Source organism: Echinops telfairi, unplaced genomic scaffold, assembly GCF_000313985.2.
Source record: "Echinops telfairi isolate 266 unplaced genomic scaffold, ASM31398v2 ScPeMD7_3533;HRSCAF=4204_0, whole genome shotgun sequence".
In the NCBI taxonomy this organism is placed as follows: domain Eukaryota; kingdom Metazoa; phylum Chordata; class Mammalia; order Afrosoricida; family Tenrecidae; genus Echinops; species Echinops telfairi.
The window spans coordinates 20,915,518-20,929,326 of record NW_022107431.1 but is presented as its reverse complement, the minus strand read 5'-3'; positions in this window follow the sequence as shown (position 1 = coordinate 20,929,326).

Here is a 13,809-nt window from a genome sequence, read left to right as displayed (position 1 = left end):
ATTCAGCTGCCACGGAAACCCTGGCAGAGGATGGAGAGTCTCTGGGGGGTAAAGCCAACCTACCCCTAATGCTCCGTTCAGAAAGGCTGATGCCAACTCCTTTTTTTTAATTGTTTTATTAGGGGCTCATACAACTCTTATCACAATCCATCTATACATAAATTGCATAAAGTGCATTTGTACATTCATTGCCCTCATCATTCTCAAAACATTGCCTCTCTACTTAAGCCCCCGGCATTAGGTCCTCATTTTTACAGTCATATGTGCAGATTCTCCCCTCCAGGTTACTTCTTGACAAGCTCCAAGGTCCTTAGTGGAAGGGTGGACCCAGGGCTTCTTAGAGGAAGGTACGGTGGCCTGAGGTTCAGCACCTGGCACTGCCAGGCAGGTGGCTTCGCCGTACTCACACTGCACATGTCCACTCACTTCGTGAAGCAGCTGGCCCCCTCATTCAGATGGTCCTAAAATCTTGTCCCTGGCTGGAGGCCAAAGACGTGAGGAGGCTCAAGGAGGTAGCATCAGCCCTCTGCCCTCATGGTTGAGGGCTGCCAGTCACCATGGAATACAGATCTGAGGGTTGGTCCTCAGATGCCTTGATGATGAAATGCTGATTTCACCTGGGCTGGATGGATACAGGCAGTACAATGGCGTCGGGGGTGAAGGTTGACGCCACATCACTGGCCAGGTGCAACCAGGTGTTGTTGTAGCTCTGATCTTTCTGAACAGCCCTCTCTTAGCCAGAGTGGAAGGCATTGCCCCGTGTGTTGCTTTCTGGGAGCAGAAGGGGCTTCTTGCCTTCTGCTTCTTTTTCATCAGCTTCAGCAGCTGGACGGCACCCAAGTTTGATATGTCTGATGCCTACTTATCCTGCATGTCTGGTGGCTCTACTAGGACCGTCCTGGCCAAGTTGTTCTTTCCACTGTACATTCCCATGACCACCTCCAGGATGGAAAAGATCCCAATCCTCCTTCCAGCCTGGGAGGCAAGTCTCCACAAGGCGGTCACAATCACACAGTGGCCTGGGTCACCATTAGTTGTTCTTGTTGCTGTGGTCCTAGAGTAAAGGTGACGGGGTGGGGGGTCTTGATTAAAAATGTGGTCCATATGGACCAAATAGACCATTCCCTAGCTTGTCATGCATTCTTTCCAAAAATCAGGACTTTTCTAAAACACCAAAAATAGGGACTGTCCTGCCAAAAGCAGGACGTCTGGTCACCTTATGCTAGAGACAGGTGCACATGATAGATGTCTTACTTCAGGAACGTCTTCAGAAACCAAGATGCTGTGTCTCCTTGCTCATTGACCTCTGCAGTCCAGTAGGTGTCCGCGCCATGCGTGAGCTGGGCCTGGAATGGGAAGGAATCGGGAGACAGGTTCTCGTTGCAAATGTAGATCGGATAGACGAGACTAGACTCTGACCCTTGATGCAAACACGTGTTAGCAGGAGGGTTCTTCTTGCCTGTGGCCAAGACCATGTCATCCTAGATGTTGTTCCTCAAAAATTGCTTATCCTTGCCGTCCAAGATGGCCACGGCAGTGACCTGGCCACAGTCCGGGCCCCTTTCCAGCCACCCTTCTCATTCCTGAGCAGTGTTGGGGATTTAGAGGGCGAGAAGAACATAGGGGCTCATTCGCATCCTCCACATGGATCAGAAAGAAGAGTGGTGCTGGCGGTGCTGAGCTTTCCCCCAAAGAGACTTTGGTTGGTGACGTCAACATGCAGGGCATGCTGGGTTTGGGCCTAGAAATCCAACCCTTTCTTGGTCATCCAGATAGTCTACCCAATCTTTTCCCTACTTTACATTAGTATATTGAAAATGGTTATGCTAAGTGGTATATATGTATATATATGTATATCTTGCTCTCCCAATTCTATTATCTGTATCATTTTTTGTGTTGATTTCTCTAATGTTAATCCTCATTGTGGATCCTATATCTTGCTTCTTGCCTCTTTGCATGCCTGGTAATTTTTTATTTCATACAAGACATGAGGAATTTTATCTTTTTGTATCCTAGATATTTGGGGGATATTTTCAGCTTTAGTCTGACACACAATTAAGTTACTTGGAAATAGTGTGAGACTTTCCATTTTCACTTTTAAGGTTTGCAAGGTCAGGACTGAGCAGTGTTTATCTTAGAATGAATTCTGCCCTACTATTTAGTCCAAAAAAAAAATTTTTAGCACTGTTTCCAATGTCTCCTGAATTATGAGAGTTCCATTCTGCGTGGTGGGAGTGGATAGTATTCCCAGCCTTGTGTGAGTCTTGGGATTGAGTCCATCTCTCGTCTCCTGGGTTTCTTTTCCTAGCTCTGGGTCGTTTCACCCCAGGTGATGACAAGGACTCCTTGGACAGCTGCATGAGCACTCTCTGCAAGTCTGATGCCTTCTCCCCCGTGCATGCCCAACCTCTGTGAAAAACCCTCCTGAAAAGTCTGGCTATCTTTATCATTAAGGTCTCTCATCTCTGTCTCCCTCAGGCTCTGCTCAGGTCCCCCTCTTGTAGTCACGGTCTTCAGACTGCTTGGGTTACCTTCTGTGACTCATGGACTGATGATGTGATCAGCCAATCAGTGACTGACTTCTCAGAAATAGTTACTGGGTCTTTCTTCTGATATGCTTCTGGGTGGATTTGAACCCACCTTTTGGCTTGGCATCACTCAGGAGACCCTATTAAACATCAACTCCGTTATTTATATAGCTACTGGTAAAATCACACTGACCAACATCATACTGTTGATAATGCTGGCGAAGAATCTTGAAAGTATCATGGGCTGACAGAAGAACAACCAAATCGGTCTTGGAAGAAGTACAGCCAGAATGCTCCTTAGAGGCAAGGGTGGCCAGAGTTAGTCTCATATTTGAACAGGTGATCAGGAAAGACGAGTCCCCGGAGAAGACTATCTAAGAGGTAAAGTGCTGGGGCGGTGACAGAGAGGAAGACGTTTGACATGATGAATTGACAGAGCGGTTCCATCTTAAGCCTCCAGCTTAAGAATGATGGTGAGGACGGCAGAGGACCAGGCTGTGTTTGCTTCTGTTGCACACGAGGTCACCAAGAGTCAGGGCCAACTTGACAACACACAACAACAACAACAACAAAAACAGACCCTCTTTAATCAAGGCCTGCACGTGAACTAAAACAAGTCACTGTGTTTATAAATAACTCTTTCTGGTTTGGGGAAAATATTTGTTTTTATAGGGAAAGAAATTCAGCTTTTTGAGGAAAAATTGGAAACACATTTGGGTAAATGAATGAATGAGTAATGAACTAAATAATATTAAGATTTTACTATCTTAGTCCAAATTAAATTTGTATGTTTTAGATTTAATTTAGGCAACAGCACTGATAAGTGGAATATTCTTGTGAGCTATTCAGTGAAATCCTTGTAGCCTCCATTGAGAGCCAGGTTACTTCTGATGAGTTAGCATTCGAGTAATTAAAAGGAACAGGTTGGGTTTTAGAAGCTCACAAATCTACTACTCATTGATTTTTTGGTGCCAAGGTCTCACAGGTAGAAGGTGGGGTGCCAGTTGGTGCTGGTGGTCAATGCACTCAGTTGGTAATGGGAAGCTTGGAGGGTGGAGGTGTTTCTGAAGAACGAGGTGGTTATGGTGAGAAGTGTGGTGAGTTCCTTCTGAAACATCAGCCACGGGAGACCCATGGAGCACACCCCTACTCTGACACTCACAGGGTTACCTTGAGTTGGGATCCAGTCAACAACTGGTAAAGATCCTTAAAATGATACTTAGTTGTATAGTTATGTAATCTGAAGTTGTTGTCTTTTTTCTCTCATGTTTACCTATCTGCTTTAAACCTCATTCTAGAACAGAGGAGTCTAATAGAAAGAGCAATAGCAAATTTGGAAGGAGAAGACTTGGGTCCCAGTTTTGTATTGTTTCTCTGTGTGTGGCGCTGGGCCGGGCAGTTACGTTTAGGCTTTGTGTTTGAGCATGCGAGGATTGGCCTGGGCATTCCAGGGGGGCCCAAGACGCCTCTCACCTTTGTCTTTTCCAACTGGAACTCAGTCACTCGTTTGCTAGTTATTTCTTGAGGTTGTTTTTCCTTTCTTTTCTTTTTGGTGTATAGGTACGTGTCAGGGCAGGGGTGGTGTCCTCCGTCCCACTCCCACGCCCACTGCCACACTGATTCCATCTGCACAGGTTCCACATTGTTGTCATGTGCCATCCAGAGGGTTCCTGTGACAGAGGGCGGCCCTGTGCACCGCAGAACAAAGCACCGCCCAGTCCCGCGCCCTCCTCACGATGGCTCCGACCTTTGAGCTCATTGTGGTGGCCGCTGTGTCCGTCCATCTGGCTGAGGACCTTCCTCTTTTCCCTGCCCTTCACTTTACCAAGCATCTATTTGTAGACAGCCATTATTGCAGGATTGTGTAAATACCGTTATTTACTTCTGAGGCCTTGAACTCTTGAATGCCTTCCGGTGTCTTCCTCTGCCTCCAACACGTTTGCTGACCTCCCTCTTCTCGGACATAGCCTTCCCCTTCTCTTAGTGAACACCTGCCCTTCCTCTAACCCACGATTCCCCTCCTGGCTTTCCATTCCTGGTAACCAGGGAAGAGTGTTTCTTTTAACAGGGACATAGTTTCTTGACTTTTTACCATAATTGTCTCAGATACTATTTGCCTTTTTGTAGTAGACTTATTTCACTCTGCATAATATCCTCCGGGTTCATCATGGTGTGAGGTCTTTCACACATTCGAGGTTATTCTTTCACGTGGTCTGTGGTATTCCATTGCGCATCTCTATCATACGTCGCTGATCCATTCTTCCATAATGGGACCTTACATTGTTTCCATCTTTTTGCAATTGGAAATAGAGAGGCAGTGAGCTACTTATTGGGTGGGTGTGCATTTTATGTCTTGATGTTAGTTCATCACTAATTAATAAGGAGTTCTTTTCTAGCTAATAAACATATATATTAAATATCCTACCTCCCCACTTTCAGTAATAGGTTCAGAGTTTTTGAAGCACTGTGTTTATCACCCAGAAGAATAAGGCTTGAATATAAACTAATTACAACGTGTATTTAACCCCGGGATTTACTTAGGAAGTCAGTGGTGGCTTTGAATGTGCACACACAGGAAGCTGCGCATGTCTTCTGCTGAAGCTACCATTATGTAAAGAAACTGGAAACACCTCTCTTGTTGTGGGCTTTGTGCCTCCGCAGGAAACCACCCGTCACCTACTTACTTTATGGTCTATATCTCAATTTTGACCTCAGAGGATATTTTCAGCCTCGATTCCTCACAGTATGGATGGCATTGCTATCAAAAAATCAAGGCCGGCATCCCAGGAAGTGTGTTAGTCTTTCAGGATTGTTGTTGGCTGATAGTCAGTACGACATAAATCTTGCTAAACTGAATGTGCTGAAGACTGAAATAATTCATAAGGAAGTGAAACAATTGCAATTTAAACAATTGTAACCCTGTTAGAATAAATATATTGCCTTTAACCATAAACAGTGGGTATATGATCTATTTCTAACCCACCAACACACACACTCACCCCTCCTACAAGCTGCGAGGTACTAAACCTCAGGATTTACCCACAATCCATCGCTTGATTCTTGCGATAACGTTGTAGTGTTTATTCCAAGGGGATTTTAACTCATTGAAATACGGACCATCTCGGGTACATGTGTAGAAAGGAATGCCCGGTCTTCCTGAGCTGTACCCTCTATGTTTGTTCATTCATTGTTTATGTAGTTCTCTCTAAAAGAGGCAAGCTGGAGCGTCCTTAATGTAGTGCATGTCAACCCTGCGGAATCCCTGTAATGAGGAACCATTCGTTTTGCTTATCTAAATCCATCAAGATGCATTTCAACAGAGTTGAAATTCTGTCCAGTAAGGAGAGTGGCCTGTCCTATGGGTGGAGTCTTAAATAAGGATAGATAAAAATGGGGAGATCTATGTTCCTGTTATTAAAGTGACACCACCATGAGATGAGGGTCATTATTCTCATTTACAGACGTGTGGGCCTAAGGCCCTTCTCCAAGTTATAAATGATGTCAAATTGGTCAATGACTCAAGTGCTGGGTCCTGGGGCTCACACAGGTGAATAATTGAGCTGTGAGAGGAGCTGGTGGCTGGGCAAGTCAGTCAGACAGGAAAATACAACCAACCAGAATGTTCCTTAGAAGTCATGCTGGTGAGACATGGGCTCCATTCCTTTGGATAGAAGCAGCATCAGCAAAGTCCAGTCATTAGACAAGGACATCTTGGGAGCCAAAGCAGGGGAAGACTTCGGTCAGATGGACGGACCCGGCAATGGCAATGGCCTCCAGCATAGTCGTGAAGAAGGCACAGGACAGGGCAACACGACTTTCCTATTAGAGCGAGCCGTCTCCATCATCACGGTCAACAACAATCACAGTTTCCAAGGCAGCAAGTAGAATTCTGGTGACCACCAGGTGAGCAGTTTGAAACCGCCAGCTGCTAGTCAGTAGACCGATGAGGCTGTCTACTCCTGGAAAGGGTTCCCGTCTCAGAAACTGAGGGCTGTCTACTCCGGGAAAGGGTTCCCGTCTCAGAAACCCACAAGGGCAGTTTTACCCTGTTCTATAGGGCCCCTGTGAGTCAGCATCAACTCGATGGCAATAGTTTTTTGTTTGCTTTTTGCATTTAAATAAAGGTTAGAATCAACTCCACAGCACTGGGTTCTTTTTGTTTGTTTGGTTGGTTGTTTGTTTAGTTCAGGCGTCCTCAAACTTCGGCCCGCGGGCCACATGCGGTCCGCCGAGGACATTTATCAGGCCCGATGGGTGTTTTGCCCCATTTGTTTTTTTACTTCAAAATAAGATATGTGCAGAGTGCATAGGAATTTGTTCATAGTTTTTTTAAGCTATAGTCCAGCCCTCCAACGGGTCTGAGGGACAGTGAACTGGCCCCCTGTTTAAAAAGCTTGAGGACCCCTGGTTTAGTTGATACAGAATCATGGGTTACAGATTAGCTTTAGAAAAATACAGTTCAATTAGTAACCACTGGGAAAAATAGACTAACCAAGAGACTCAAACCATACCCAAATCAGTGTGTTGATTTCTGTAGCAGAGAAAATCAGAAAAATCTTTGGGCTGGGGAAAGGGTTGAAGGGGAAGACCAGAGCATAACCAGTGGCCCCTTATCAAAGCAGTTTTGCTTCATTGGGGTCTTAATCAATGGAAGGATGCTCGTTACACAGATCTCAATTAAAAGCAGCCAGAGTGTGTCCTCTCCCTGCGACCATAGCTTCGCGGGGTGCGGGGGAGGTGGCGTTGTATGATTCCTGTGGACGCACCGGCACCTGTCATGTGGCTCCTGACACTTCTCCTCTTTTTAATTTTCACTTCAGCCTTTTCTTCTAAGCAGTCCTTGACCTCCTTGGCATCCCTAACGAACTCCTTTCAGTGTGCATGCACACGCCTCTTCTTCTCCACATTGTAATGGAAATGCAGTGAGAGATGGGAGGGTGTTGGCGCCCCATCTTTCACCTCTGACAGCAGTACTGCATGCGGCCCACAGCTGTCAGGGAGCTGACACGGCTGGTGGGGTGGGATAATTGGGTACTTGAAGAAGATCCATAAGGCAATATGCTTCAGAGCCCGTGTTGTGCCCGGGGGCAGCGTGGGGCAGGGAGGGCAGACAAGAAAGAGGAGAGAAGGCCCCAAAGGGGGATCGAAATCTGGTCTTGATAAATAATCATCTATTTATAAGAGGAAGTGACGGAGATTTTTGTTCACCAGAAAGTCATTATTCCTGCCGCTCGAGGAAGGATTTGTAAAGATTTTGAGACTGAGGGCCACGCAAGGTGAGCCAAAGCTGGAACAGCGAGAGAAGCAGAAAGAGTCCGCCTCTCTTCACGAAGAGCAGCGATGAGGGGTTCTCTCAGAGCAGGGGTTTCTTAACAGGGGTTGCTTTGGTTTGTTTGTGGGTTGTTTTCTGTTGTTGTTGTTGTTTAATCAAAGCCAGCCATCTGACAGCTCATTATTAAGAGACAACAAGAAGTAACTTTATTAACAGAGTGTAGAGTGGGTTTCTCTGCAAATTAGAATTCTTTGTTCCGGATGACAGTTTGCTTGGGAAGCATCTGTCCAGGGATGCCAAGTGGGATAGCGTTTTAAAAGTGTAAAGTGATAACAATTAACCTATACTTCTTTTTTTCTCATATTTGGCGCCCCCCCCTTTCAATTTTATTAAGAGAGAAAATCTTTTCATGTGATTTCCCTGTGAAGTATTCCCCTTGTGACTGGTTTAATCTGTCACCAATCTATTAGAGTTTATTTTCCTAAATATTTATGATTTTGTTTATGGACTGTGATGAGCCAGTTGTTCGTTGGTCTGTGTCCTTAGCTAAAAGCTGGGATTCTTCATTAAACACAACATTCAAGGCCCCAGAAGAGTGACGTGGATGATTTATTAAGAACATGCCTGCTCACCCACTGACTTACTATGAGATTGAACATGTTGGGAGTGAGTGGTCTATAATCTCAGGGTTCTGAAGCCAGGCTCATCCTTCCAGAATGATCTCCCCTAGATTCTTATGCCAATAAGTCTTCGATAAAAGGTATTTGCTCTTAATACACTTATAACTGGTGATCAGGGGAGTTGTTTTGAAAGGCAGACACCAGCATGTCAAAATGATGGTTTTTATGAGCCCCCCCCCCTCCAAGTTCTGCCATAGGCTGGATTTGCAATGCCAAATAAGATCTCAGTGCCACCCCAACTGTTCGCCCACTCAGCAGAGTTCTGCCCTGCTGAGAACCCCAAGAGCAGTCCAGGCATCTAAACTAGAAAGATGTGGTATTTGCCTCTGTGGGAGCAAGAACTGAAATTTCTGTGACTGATGCACATGTCTTTTCCCAGGTGGTTGGTACATATTCTAAGAGGTGAATTCCCCCTGGCATTAAACTATGTATCTTCTTAAAGATATGACCATTAAGTTTCTATCGTTTTCACCAGAAAATCAAAGTAGCTTCATTTTCTCAGGCCAAGGGTGCACATGTATTTAAAGAAATCAGAACTTGCTGCCATCTAGTCGATGCTACCTCCACAGTGACCCTACAGGACAAGCGAGGACGGCCCCAGGTGAGCTTCACACTGCAGCTGCTTAAGGGAGTAGAAAGCCCTGCCTTCCTCCTGCAGAGCGGCTCCGACCACGAGGATCTAAGCCTGGTGTGTAACCACGATGCCACCAGGACTCCTGCACAGGATTAAGTGGTGTCGCAAGTAGGCAGTAAGACTTTGGCTCTTTGATACGTGGAGAATGGATGGTGTGTGAGTCTGGGTAAACTAGGGAAACAAATCCACAGAAACTCATATCTGTATAAGAGAGCGTTTTATATAAAGGGTAAATGTACATTAAGAAAGCATCCCAAGCCCACAAGTCCAACATTCACCCATATGTCCGACACCAATCCACAAAGTCCTCCTCGACCTCACCAAACACACGCAGTGATGCCAACTGCAGGAGGAAAGCCGAGTCGGTGAGCGTGTAAGCATCTCAGCACTGGCAGGGGTCTCCACACGGCTGCTTTAGCACCCAGGGCTGCATCGGGGTAGGTCCATGTGGCTTCTCCTCAGGACTGTCTTGCAGGAAGTGAGCCTTGCAAGCTGAAGCAGGGAACTGGCTAAGGCAGCTGCACCCTGGTCTGACCATCACAAAGCAAGAGACCCGAGAACTAGAAAAATACGGCTCACCGAGCCATTTATCCCTCCACTCTTCAATTAACCCCACATGTGTTATCTGCAAGGTTGGCACAATAAACCTTAAACTATCTCAGATGGAGAATATAATAGTGGACCAGGACATTAGATAGATAAATGACATTATAAGGCTGTTTACAATTCTTGCCAATAATGGAAATAAACTTTATAACTTCTTTCTTTCAACTTGCATTATGCCTTATGAACAAAGCAAAATCACAGATGTTCTTTCATTCACTCTCCATCCACTATTGACTTAGAATGGTCTATGTGTCAAATATTGTGCTAGTCGACTCGTCTTCATAAAACATCACCTTTGCCTCCACGTATGTACGGCTCATTCGCACCCCGCACTGCAGTAAGAGCCTTTCAGGGAGGGAGTTTGCCAAGGACCCTTCAGAGATATGAAGAAAAGGGCCCAGTTTTGTATGAGCACTAGACTTGAACTTCTCCTTCTGCAACAGGTAATCGAACAGAAGAGAGATTCATCTTCTCCTTAATTCATCTCTTCTACATTCGCCCAAGCTTCGTGAGGATGGTCAGATTAATGCCTCCCAGTGGAGAGAAAGTGGGTGCCATGCTTGCCTAGGGGCTTCTCTGTGTTACATTTCCCCCATCCATGGCTCCACGCTCACCGACCTTTGTTATTTTCTGGCTTTGTTTCCCTTTGTCTGGGTTTTCTAATAGTTGCCCTCGTGGAGGTGAAGTGGCATCTCGCTGTGGTTTGGACGTGGCTGTTGCTAGTGGTTCAGTCCCTGAGCTTGGTCCAGCTGTGCATTTTTGTGCTGTCTGTTGGAGCCACCCACCCATCTTTTCAGTTGGCTTGCTTGTTTTGTTGTCGTTGATGCGTGCGCTTTACATATCCTGTAAATGCACTCCTTCTTGGCTACATGGCGTCTAAGTCTTATTTCGTGGATGGGACCTTCACTTTCTTTTTAGGACCCTTTGCACAACATTGTCTCCATGTTGCTCTTGGTTTTATTGTCTCATCTAAGAATCCACTGTCCAAAACCAGGTCTTGAGGCACGATTTTAGTGCTTATATATAGGTGAGTTTTAGCTAATTTTCCTATAAGGTGTGAAGTATCCCTTCATTCTTAGCATAAGCCTGTACTGTGCTCTCTTGCCCTGCACAGAGGGAGTTACCCAATTCAGCCACTTAATTTATACTATATTATCAATATCAAATGATGGTTTAGCCAGTCCAGGTCAATATTATTTACAAGACAGCAGCAGACATACAAAATGAGATTATTTGTATGTCATTTGGGGGTGAACATACAGGCCTGGGGCAGTGTGGGAGTTACATAATTTCATGTCAACTTGATAGATACGTGGAGGGATGGGGTCTAGCCTGAGGATGCCTCTTTGTGGGCATATCCTTCTCATGAGGATTCTGGGAACTTCCTCTCTTTCTCCCTGGAGACGGTCCCACTCTCTGTCTCTCTGCCTTGGCGTTCCTGTTGACAAGCTGTGTGGAGGCACACTCAGAGAGCATGAGGAGCCAGGTGGCAATCAGCTCCAGCACTTAGATGCTTTCACCACCACTGGATCCCCAAGACTTTTCACCCAGCGACCTATGATCGTCCTGTATTCTGCGTCATTGAATGTGCCGTGTGAGTCTGAAGAGGACTAGTCTCAGACATGGGGCTAATATCAGACTTATGGACTTGATCTGGACTAGGCTAGGAAGTTTTCTCAATATACAATTACTCTTTGATAGAAAGCTCTGTCCTGTACCGATATGAATGTCTCTGGATGTGTTTTTCTAGTCAATCTGGTCTAACACAGGCAGTTTTTGGATCTTGGCTATTCAGGGCCCACTATCCACCAGAAGGCCGATGGAACTAGGAATCAGGCACATTGACCACTCATTTGCACTACCCAGAGCCCAGCATCTGGACAGGAAGTTCTGATCGTCTTCGGCCCTTGCAATATTCTGGCATTCTATTAGTGTACCTCAAAGTGCACTCCAAAGGGAGGGGTGTCTGGTTCAGTAGTTCAGAGCCTGGAGTTAAACTCATCAATGTGTGAGATCAGTGAAGAGACTGAATCATTTTAACCAGGCACGTTGTTGAGCTTTCTATTTGTATCACCATGCCTACCTCATGGGCTAGCAAGCTGGAGTCTGGGGAAGAATGAACATAAAACAGTCAGCCTGGGTTTTCCATCTAGTGCCTGTGCCATTGAGAATTTGGGCCATTATTATTGTGAGAATTTGGGGCAGTTATAAGACTTTCACATGCATGTGAGATGATTGAATATACCATGACTCAGATCAGGCACACCTTAGTCCTCACGGTAGCATCCTGGCTTTTCAATACTTTAAAGTAGTCTTGCGTGGCAGACTTACCTAATGCAATATGCCTTTTGATCTCTTGACTGCTGCTTCCAGGGGCATTGATCTTGGATCCAAACAAGAAGGAATTCTTGATTACTTCAACCTTTTCTCCATTTATCATGTTACCTGTTGGTCCAGTGGTGAGGATTTGGGTCTTGTTCACATTGAGTTGTAATCCAAACTGAAGATGGCAATCCTTGACAAGAATCAATAAAACTAGATATTGGTTATTTGGACAAATCACTAACATTGACCAATCTTTAGCTAGATTGACAAAGAAAAAAAGGAGAAAAGATGCAAATAACCAAAATAGAGAATAAAAGGCAACATTCTACTGTCCCAAGAGAGATAAAGAAAATTCAACAGAATATTATGAACAACTTTGTAGCAACAAATGGACAATATAGATGAAATGGATAAATTCTTAGAAGTACACCCTTACCAAACGACTCGGTCGGAAATAGTCTCAGCAGACCCATAACAGGTGAAAAAATCAAATTAGTGATGAAAAACCAGCGAGTTTGGGAGTAAACACTGAAAGCAGGAGTGGTAGGGAGCCCTAGAACTGAATGTGATTACACAACTCATTTTAAAGGTGATTTAAATCATGGGGGAAATAGAAAAAAGAAAGAAAAAAATTTTCTAAAAATCTGATAATGTTTTACAATTCTTGATATGCTTGAATGATTGCATTATATGATGTGGGATGTACCAATAAAACAGTAAAAAAAAAAGACTGTAAGGCGTTCAGGAAAGATCTCTTATCTTAAAGCAAATAATCTATATGCTTTTATATGTTTATGCCTGATTAGGGGAGAAAAAGGATCTATCTATCTATATATCTACAGAGAAACCTTGGTTGTGCAGTGGGTAAATGATGCTAACTGGAAAATTTGTGGTCCAACCACCAGCCCCCATGGGAGAAATATGTGGCAATGTTCACTTCTGTGAAGACTTATAGCCTTGGGGGGCCTATAGGGACATTCCACTCTGTCCCTTAGGGTTACTGTGAATTGAAAAATCTTAACAGCAACAGGTTGTGGTCGATCTATCTATATGTGCATACAGATAGTCATCTGTAGAACACACACACACACACACTACTCACTTTATGAAAAAGGAGCTACTTCTTTGGTTTCCAGCTAATTCCTTGTCTTGTCAATTTAGTTTTGGTGTGACATTCTCTGGAAAATGTTCCAAACTCAAAAATCTCACACATTATCTTTCCTTAGTAGTCTCTTCGTACTCAGCACTTTTGTCATAGCATGGGCCCTCAGTACTGCCATTCTGCTGCTCATTCATCCATTCAACTTCTTAACTATGCATGTACACCTCAGGTGCACAGCAGGGCAGTGTTAGAATCAGGGAATACCTTAGTGCCCAGGGAAGACATGCCTATGCTTAATGAATGCAGTGCATGGTCTACCAAACAAAACTAACCTAAACTAAAACAAATTCACTGCCATACAGTCAATTCTGACTTGTGAATATTATCGTGGGGAGAAATCAAATTGATTGCTGACAAGTCGATTCCAACTCACATTAGACCCCCCTAGGACAGAGTGGAACTCCCCTATAGGCTCTCCAAAACTATAATCTGTTTAAAAAGTCATTTTATTGGGGACTCCTACAGCTCTTATCACAATCCATCCATCCATCCGTTGTGTCGAGAACATTTGTACATATGTTGCCATCATCATTCTCAAAACATTTTCTTTCTACTTGAGCCCTTGGTATCAGCGAATTTCCCGCCTCCCCTTCCACATGAAC